This window comes from Homarus americanus, unplaced genomic scaffold (genome assembly GCF_018991925.1).
Source record: "Homarus americanus isolate GMGI-L3 unplaced genomic scaffold, GMGI_Hamer_2.0 scaffold54443, whole genome shotgun sequence".
NCBI classification, from domain to species: Eukaryota; Metazoa; Arthropoda; class Malacostraca; order Decapoda; family Nephropidae; genus Homarus; species Homarus americanus.
Genome location: NW_024750852.1, coordinates 5487578 through 5495354, shown reverse-complemented (window position 1 = coordinate 5495354; position 7777 = coordinate 5487578). Strand labels below are relative to the sequence as shown.

Sequence of the window (7777 nt, the reverse complement as noted above, 5' to 3'; positions counted from 1 at the left end):
TATATATATATATATATATATATATATATACACGTGAGAAGGGTGTTATCCAGTGTGACCCTACCCAAACACTACAGATTTCCGTCCCCAGTTTCCTCCTGTGGATAAACCGCCCAAACGGCTCGTAAGCTGATAAGTGGCGACTATGATAAAAAACAAAAACAAAACAACACATGCAAGGTATTTATGTTGACGTGACGGGGCGTGACACAATTCTGTTGCTCCTCTGTCCTTTTATCATGTCATCAAAAAGTAAGTAAACACAAGAGTCTAGGTTAGGTTAGGTTAGGTTAGGTTAGGTTAGAAGTTACACGGTCCCTCATAAACCAGTCCTGAAATATTTATCGCGTTAACTTCACTATAACGGCGTATTTATTGATAATTGCTACACAATTTTTCTGAGAGTATATTAATGCATTATATCACTTAATAACTGTAAATGTACATTACTTTTATTTGTTCACTCATCTCTGTAAATATCAATTTTTATGAATACCTGTGTCAGGAGTTGACCTGTTAAAGAAAATCTTCCTTGTAGATTAATCAGCTTATGTTAGAATAAGTTTGGTAAACGTTTTCATAATGATATCACTGAAATTTTCTAGTGTTGAAGCGTGCAATTTGTTAAAGATATGGGCTATAAAAAGAGAAAACAGTGCTATATAAATATTGTACCCTGTGGACGTATAAGCGCTTTCTACTTCTATGATTATTTACACAAATTACCACATTAACTGAACTAGGTAAAATTAAATTTAACGGATATATTTATTGGTTTTTAGGATAATTTTGAATCTGATATGAGAGAAATGTCCGCGTGAAAAAGGCAAAATAAAAATGAAACCATCCCAAGAAGCTGTGTGAGCGGCGGCCCCTTGCCAACGCTCACTTGTTATGTCGTCTGCTTCCCTCTAGCGGGGAACGCGGGAAAGCAGTACATCAGCTGGCTTGACTGTGTTTGGCTGTCAGACATGAATTGCTCATGATACTCTTTGTTAGTTCGCTATATTATGTCTGTGAAGTCCGTTTATGTTTGGAATACTTAGTGTTCTGGCAATTGTACCCTTGGATATCAACACATATCTTCACCAAATCTTCAGATAAGACCAGAAAAGCATCAATTAATACGGTGAGTTCGTCGTCTGCAGGTAACAGCGTCGTCTGCACTGTTGTGGCGGGAAGCAAACAATTTGCTAATGCAGATATTTTCTGATAAGATTGTCTCTCAAGTGTTAATTTGTTAATATTTGTTGTATGAAATTGTTCCATAAAATATAAGATTTGTATTGCTAAATTTATATGATGTAGTTAAAGAGCGTACTGTCCCATTAATAATCAGTAACTAGTATTGTGTGAATTCGAATTCTAATGTGTATGGCAGCATGACATTTAATTTGAATTTATTTGAGTATTTTATAAGTTAGGTGAACAGATAGTATATTATTTCAATTAGCAATATTTATTCGCTTAGACGTGAGTGATGTTTTTTAATAATATTTGTTCATCTCCATCATGTCAAATGTTGAACATATCACTCCACACATGTGTCATCACTGTCATTGATCTATCTAGCGCACCATCAGTTTTTCCATAAAAGGTTTCAGGACAATAAAATCAGTCTTTGCTATTGAAGTACACAAATAAAATCTAAACTTGTATCACGGGACTGAGACATTTACAAAAAAAAAAGATTGACAGGGTGAAGATATAGTGTAATGGGGCATAACAATGGGAAGCAAACACATTGGAGTTTTAGATGTGGTGAAAGGTATTATGAGTACTGGCCCTGAAAATTACTCTTATATGCAGGATCTTTTGTATTTTCGATTTTTTTTTTACAGGGATTAGCCCACCCAGGCACAGGTAACCTACCCACATCGGGGCCTGAGCGGCTAAAAAAAAAATAAACAAATTGAAAAAAAAATACAAATCAAGAGTGAGAAAGGATATCCTGTACTGTGTGTATTGTGGTGTCAAAGAAATGATAACAATTGAGATCCTGCAATTGTGTGTAAATGAGGCAGAAAGTCAGGTCAGCAACCTGGGACTTGGTCACAATTTTCTTGATGCTATATGGACAGGGCCGGATTCAGGAGTGGGCAAAGTGGGCAGCTGCCCAGGGGCCTCCACAATCTGGGGGCCTCCACATATTACAATATTTTATTTATTTGTTTATTCATTTGGATTATTTTTATTTTCATTCTTTAAAATTCATGTTTATCTATTCCATCACGTAAAACTATGTTCAACAAGACGCGTGATAGAAATTAGGCTAGCTACTCCTTGAAATTCATGAATACCTGGTTTTCCTATGAACCGTATATTTTTAATGAATGCTATTGTTTGTGTTGCTAATAATATATTTAGAATTCCAGAAACATATATTGATTAAAAATTAACTGCATGGAATAACGAAAATGAGATTAAAATTTTTTTTTTTTTTCATTATCACTTCCATTATGAATGCCATCAGGGCGCTGTGTTTGTTGACAGTCGGTCGGAGGGGGTTGGGTCGTGTAGTAATTGCACATCGGTTGTCATATGTCTGTCGATTAAAGAGGAGACTTGCGTCGCCCATGATTCGTGAACTTCCCACGAGTAGACATAAACATGTCTTGCAGATGTAAAATGAGAGAGAGAATTGTCATGTGTGCTTGGTGAAAAATTTCCCGGGGAGCTTACAGCGCCCCCCGGAACTCCCAGATGCTAAGGCGCTTCACTCGCCACCCCACCCTCTTGGGCTGCCCACGGGCCTCCACAGGTCTAAATCCGGCACTGTATATGGCAGAAGGGTCTACCATTAGACAACACATTATGCTTTTAAAATCTTCCCAGGCGGTAGTACCTCCCTTGATAAATGCCTACTACCTACTACCTTGGTGACATGATTTTAGCACTGACGTATGGTTAAGTTTTGGGTGAACTTTAGTCTTTAATTCTTTTAGGTGGTTAGGTTACCTTTGGTGCCAGTGCGCATTGTTCAAGTTATTTTTATTTGACTCGCTGGAAAGTAGAATACAGGCTTCGATTAATCGACAGGTGTATTTATTATGGGCTTCAAGTAACCCAGGGATACGATTAGGAGCTTCAATTAACCCACTGATACGTAGATTAGGAGCCTCAATTAACCCAAGAAGTGCGTTAGCTAAGGTGTAATAATATAAGTGAATAAACACAATACGTTTAAGAAGAAATAACTATTGTTTTCACGCAAAAATATGCTTAGTAATTTACATGTGCTGTACTGTACAGTGTGGGTACATCACACTGTAGTGGTACTATACTAAGTCGGTACACAAGGAGGTAGTGACCAACACTGCACCCCATCACCTTTTATTAGACCAACAGTTATGTTAGATACCCATTTACAGCTGGGTAAATTTGGCGTGCCGTAGACTGGAACCTTGAAGACTAGTCGAGTGGCGTATCCTCTCGGCTACCGCACCCCACATATACAGTAGTGTAAGTAGTAAGATATGCCGATTACAAGTGTTCCCGTGGATAAGAATTGAGTATTTTGGGCGCTAATTCAAGAGGACCAGAAGTTCTACTGTGTGCGCGCGCCTCAGTTAAGTGCGTCGTCATTAGCCTGGTGGCTCGCTCATGTTTCGGAGGTTAAATGTCGTCACTATGGTGTTGCAACGATTCATCACCTCCATGTAAAGTTTTATGTAACTAACTGACTGATTGAAGTTTCTCGGGAAAAAAACATATAATCATTAAAAAGTTTCTGGGACATTCCAGGCTGGCCTATTAATTCCAGAGCTATTTTGTGAACTCTTAGGATTTTGAATTTTGAAATGGTTTTTGCTTTCCAAATTTGACTGTTAACATACATCAATTGGTCATTCAACGGTTAAGTGTAAGTAATTAGATCTTGTTGTAGAAGCTATCTACAACTCTTTGGTGTCTACGTTGCCACCAATGGGTATACTTATTATGGTATGTAGATACTGTTTTATATTTGCACTGGTGGGGAAGCATTTATGAAGATAAATTTTATTGTTGAATTGCCTTTTGAGATCTTGTATGAGAGACAAGCAACGCAGAATCATTGTGACTGATGGTGCCGGGGTTGGGACTGTACCAATACAATGACGTCGGCAGCTATAGTGGGATTCATTTTCTCATTCCTCCTCCGGTCCGGTATAGTTCCTGCGAGACCCAGCCTTCTTGCCTCAGCTGGGTCTTCTTTTGTCACTACTGTTGTAGTGTGACTCTTAATTTTTTCCATTTCCTCTGGTTTAAAAGAGACGTTTTCTTCAACCCAGTCAATCGCAGAGACAAACATTGATTTGAGAGGTGTGCATTCAGGAGCCAGTGCATGCCCATTACTTGTCAACAGTGCAACAGTCGCGACCGACCGTCCAAACGGCTAACGAGCCGATCAGTGGCGAAGAGGATGCAAATCAAAAAGTAAAAGTAACACCACATGTCTGTTCTCTTCCTACGCCTTTTATGTTAAAATAACCTAACATCACATGGAACTACCCCCTCCCCCTCCCCCCCTTTCCGAAAATGCATAAAGGCATTGTAGCGACCAACTCCAATTGTTGCATTCCCTTTTCGTGGGCTGTGTTTATTTACATCTTGCTCATCAACTACTGTCTACTCTACTTTAATTGGGACGAAATGCGGTTAATTGGATTTTACAGTACATAGGTTTTCCTGAACTCAGTTTTCTTGTCTTTTTTTATTTCTTGTTTTCCTGATCTTCCTAACACTGTTGAGACGACAGGTTACATAATCTATTGTAATGTTTCGTTAAGGCAGGTCGTGATACTATTAGGGCCCTACCATGCATTGCCATAAGCAGACGAACTGTACAGGTAATCCACCTTATATACACTTGTTCTTACTTCACCACGTGTAACTTACTAACAAAATCAATGAGACCTGAAGCACTCTCGCCCGCCCTTGCTTCCCTGTTGGGCGCCGCATTGCTCCTGCGCTGCATGGAGTGAAACTGAATCTGTTACATAATCCAGGTTAAAGTTTTCTTGCTTAGGAAACAACAATCAACCACGCTTGTTAAAGCCTCGGGTTTTAAAAGAACAAACTACCATATTACAATACGCATAATAACCTATTTCCCGAAATGTATGACACACGACACTCAGATGTAAGTTTAAAATCTTTATCAACTTATATAATTATCACAATTAAGATTCTGAAAGTCAAATATACTAGAGAATATTTTATCTTTATTTGGTAGGGTGTTGTCATAGACTTTCTAGGTTACGTACTGTAATGTGTTGTGTATGAAGAGCAGAGGTAAAGTTTTAAAGCAGCCTGTGATTGTTTTGTTACATCGTAGCAAAATTGGATCCATGTTGCTTACTGGTGATTATTGTGGACCTTGGTGTTAGTCTTGCCTCTCTCTCCACTACCACACACTCTCTCACACACCACTACCACACCTCTCTCTCTCTCTCTCTCTCTCTCTCTCTCTCTCTACTGCCACACAACTCCCTCTTTTCATTACCACACAACCCCCCTCTCCCCTACTACACAACTCCCCTGTCCACTACCGCACACCCCTCTCTCTTCACTGCCACACTAACCTCATTGTCTGGATTACTGAGAGGCAGCAAGACTAATTCAAAAGCATGAAGAAGGTGTCGTGAGAGAGAAAGGTAAGATGTGGCCAGAGAGAGAGAGAGAGAGAGAGAGAGAGAGAGAGAGAGAGAGAGAGAGAGAGAGAGAGAGGGTATTGACTTTACTGAAACGAGCTATTCCATATCAACTGGATCCACAATGAGAAGAGTCCCAAATCTTACACAGGCTCATTACTGACTCCTTCCCTAGAATTATAAGCTACAGAATAATTACTGTACACAATAAACAATACAGTAATGATAACATCTTTTTCTCATAAACTCACAGTAATAATTATTCGTCATATGATGAAAGTATATACATAGTAATTTGAAACACCTTAAAGACAGTAATACATAGTAAAGAGAGTGAAGTTAAATCAAAGGAACGCAAGACCATCAGAGGTTCTCCAAGGAATGAACACTGCTGTGCCTCGCCGCTCAGAAAAATGAGGTTGCTGACGGCTGTGTAACAAGTTGCCGGACCTCCCACTTTTGATGTGGCATAGGGAGATATATGAGGCTTACCCCGTGTTGTGAAGACTATGCCGTGTAGAGGAGATTGATTCAGACCAGTTATTCCCCGACATAGATCAGGAACCATTAAAAGACAAAATGACTGTAGTGATCTGATGCTATTTCTTCAGGTAGTTTGATACTTGTTGACAGATTAGAACATACTTTGGACTATAAGTAATTTAATTAAAAGTTCACGTGGAAAAATTCGTTCGGAAAAGACTTTAGTTTGGAAAGCTTCTATAATGAGGACAGGTCACGTATAACTTAGAGGAAAACTTTAAAACGAAGACTGCAAAGTTGTGTCGACGTAAGAAACTTAGTGGCGCGGAAAGTCCTGTTGACTTTTGCAATAGTCAAGTTGCCGGAGTTGATATTAAGACCAGCAATGTTATATACTGTAACATGTTTATAGCAAGAGTATCTGGGTTGGTAGAATAGGGTTATGAAATCATCGGTCCTCTTCTGACACTTTAAATTTATCGTGTTATTTTATCCTCTTTTCATAAAATTAGATACAGCTAACATAATAAAATACAAATTGACATTGTTTGGATATAAAATTACCTTAAGTGTAGACTGTATATATATAAACGAAGTGGCTAATTTATAGTAATGGTAATCCAGAGAGGAAAATTAACAATTCTATAAACATCGTCATATATTATTCTTATATCAGTATCAAGTAGTAATTCCCCCTTTGACTCTGTTTAAATCACTGGATATACATGAATTATCTTTTCCCCAGGTATATACTGTGTTAAAGATGTACGTTACAGGGAGTCACGAAGAATGAAAAGAAGTCACATAAGATCATCATGTCACCAGGAACAGGAAAAGAACAGTCCCAGTGTAAGCAGTTTCCTCAGTATCTACGAAGAGCAGGGAAAGTAGAAAAGACGTAGGAAAAAAGCAGAGAATAAGTAGGAGATGAAAGTAAGAGATTTAAAAACAAGGAAATCGAAACAGGACGATTCTTGAACTGTCGTCTGGTAGTCTGGGTAGGTCTACTGTATGTACCACAGAGTTCAGGCTGGTTTGTTCTCACTTGGTAGTTATTATTGTCTTCCATGGTAGTTCTTACATCTCCCACGGTAGTTCTTACATCTCCCACGGTAGTTCTTACATCTCCCACGGTAGTTCTTGCATCTCCCATGGTAGTTCTTGCATCTCCCATGGTAGTTCTTACATCTCCCATGGTAGTTCTTACATCTCCCACGGTAGTTCTTACATCTCCCATGGTAGTTCTTACATCTCCCACGGTAGTTCTTACATCTCCCATGGTAGTTCTTACATCTCCCACGGTAGTTCTTCCATCTCCCACGGTAGTTCTTACATCTCCCACGGTAGTTCTTCCATCTCCCACGGTAGTTCTTACATCTCCCACGGTAGTTCTTACATCTCCCACGGTAGTTCTTGCATCTCCCATGGTAGTTCTTACATCTCCCACGGTAGTTCTTACATCTCCCACGGTAGTTCTTACATCTCCCATGGTAGTTCTTACATCTCCCATGGTAGTTCTTACATCTCCCACGGTAGTTCTTACATCTCCCACGGTAGTTCTTCCATCTCCCACGGTAGTTCTTACATCTCCCACGGTAGTTCTTACATCTCCCACGGTAGTTCTTACATCTCCCACGGTAGTTCTTACATCTCCCACGGTA

The 7777-nt window shown here is 39.3% G+C and overlaps 1 long non-coding RNA gene across 1 annotated transcript in view; it reads left to right on the top strand.

Annotated features, from left to right (window-relative positions):
* The first annotated feature begins 931 nt into the window (after positions 1-931).
* LOC121854323 overlaps positions 932-7777 on the top strand; it is a 64699-nt gene continuing 57853 nt past the window's right edge. Inside the window, exon 1 of the long non-coding RNA XR_006086533.1 lies at positions 932-1129. This is a non-coding gene — a long non-coding RNA (uncharacterized LOC121854323). The remainder of the gene's footprint in view (positions 1130-7777) is intronic.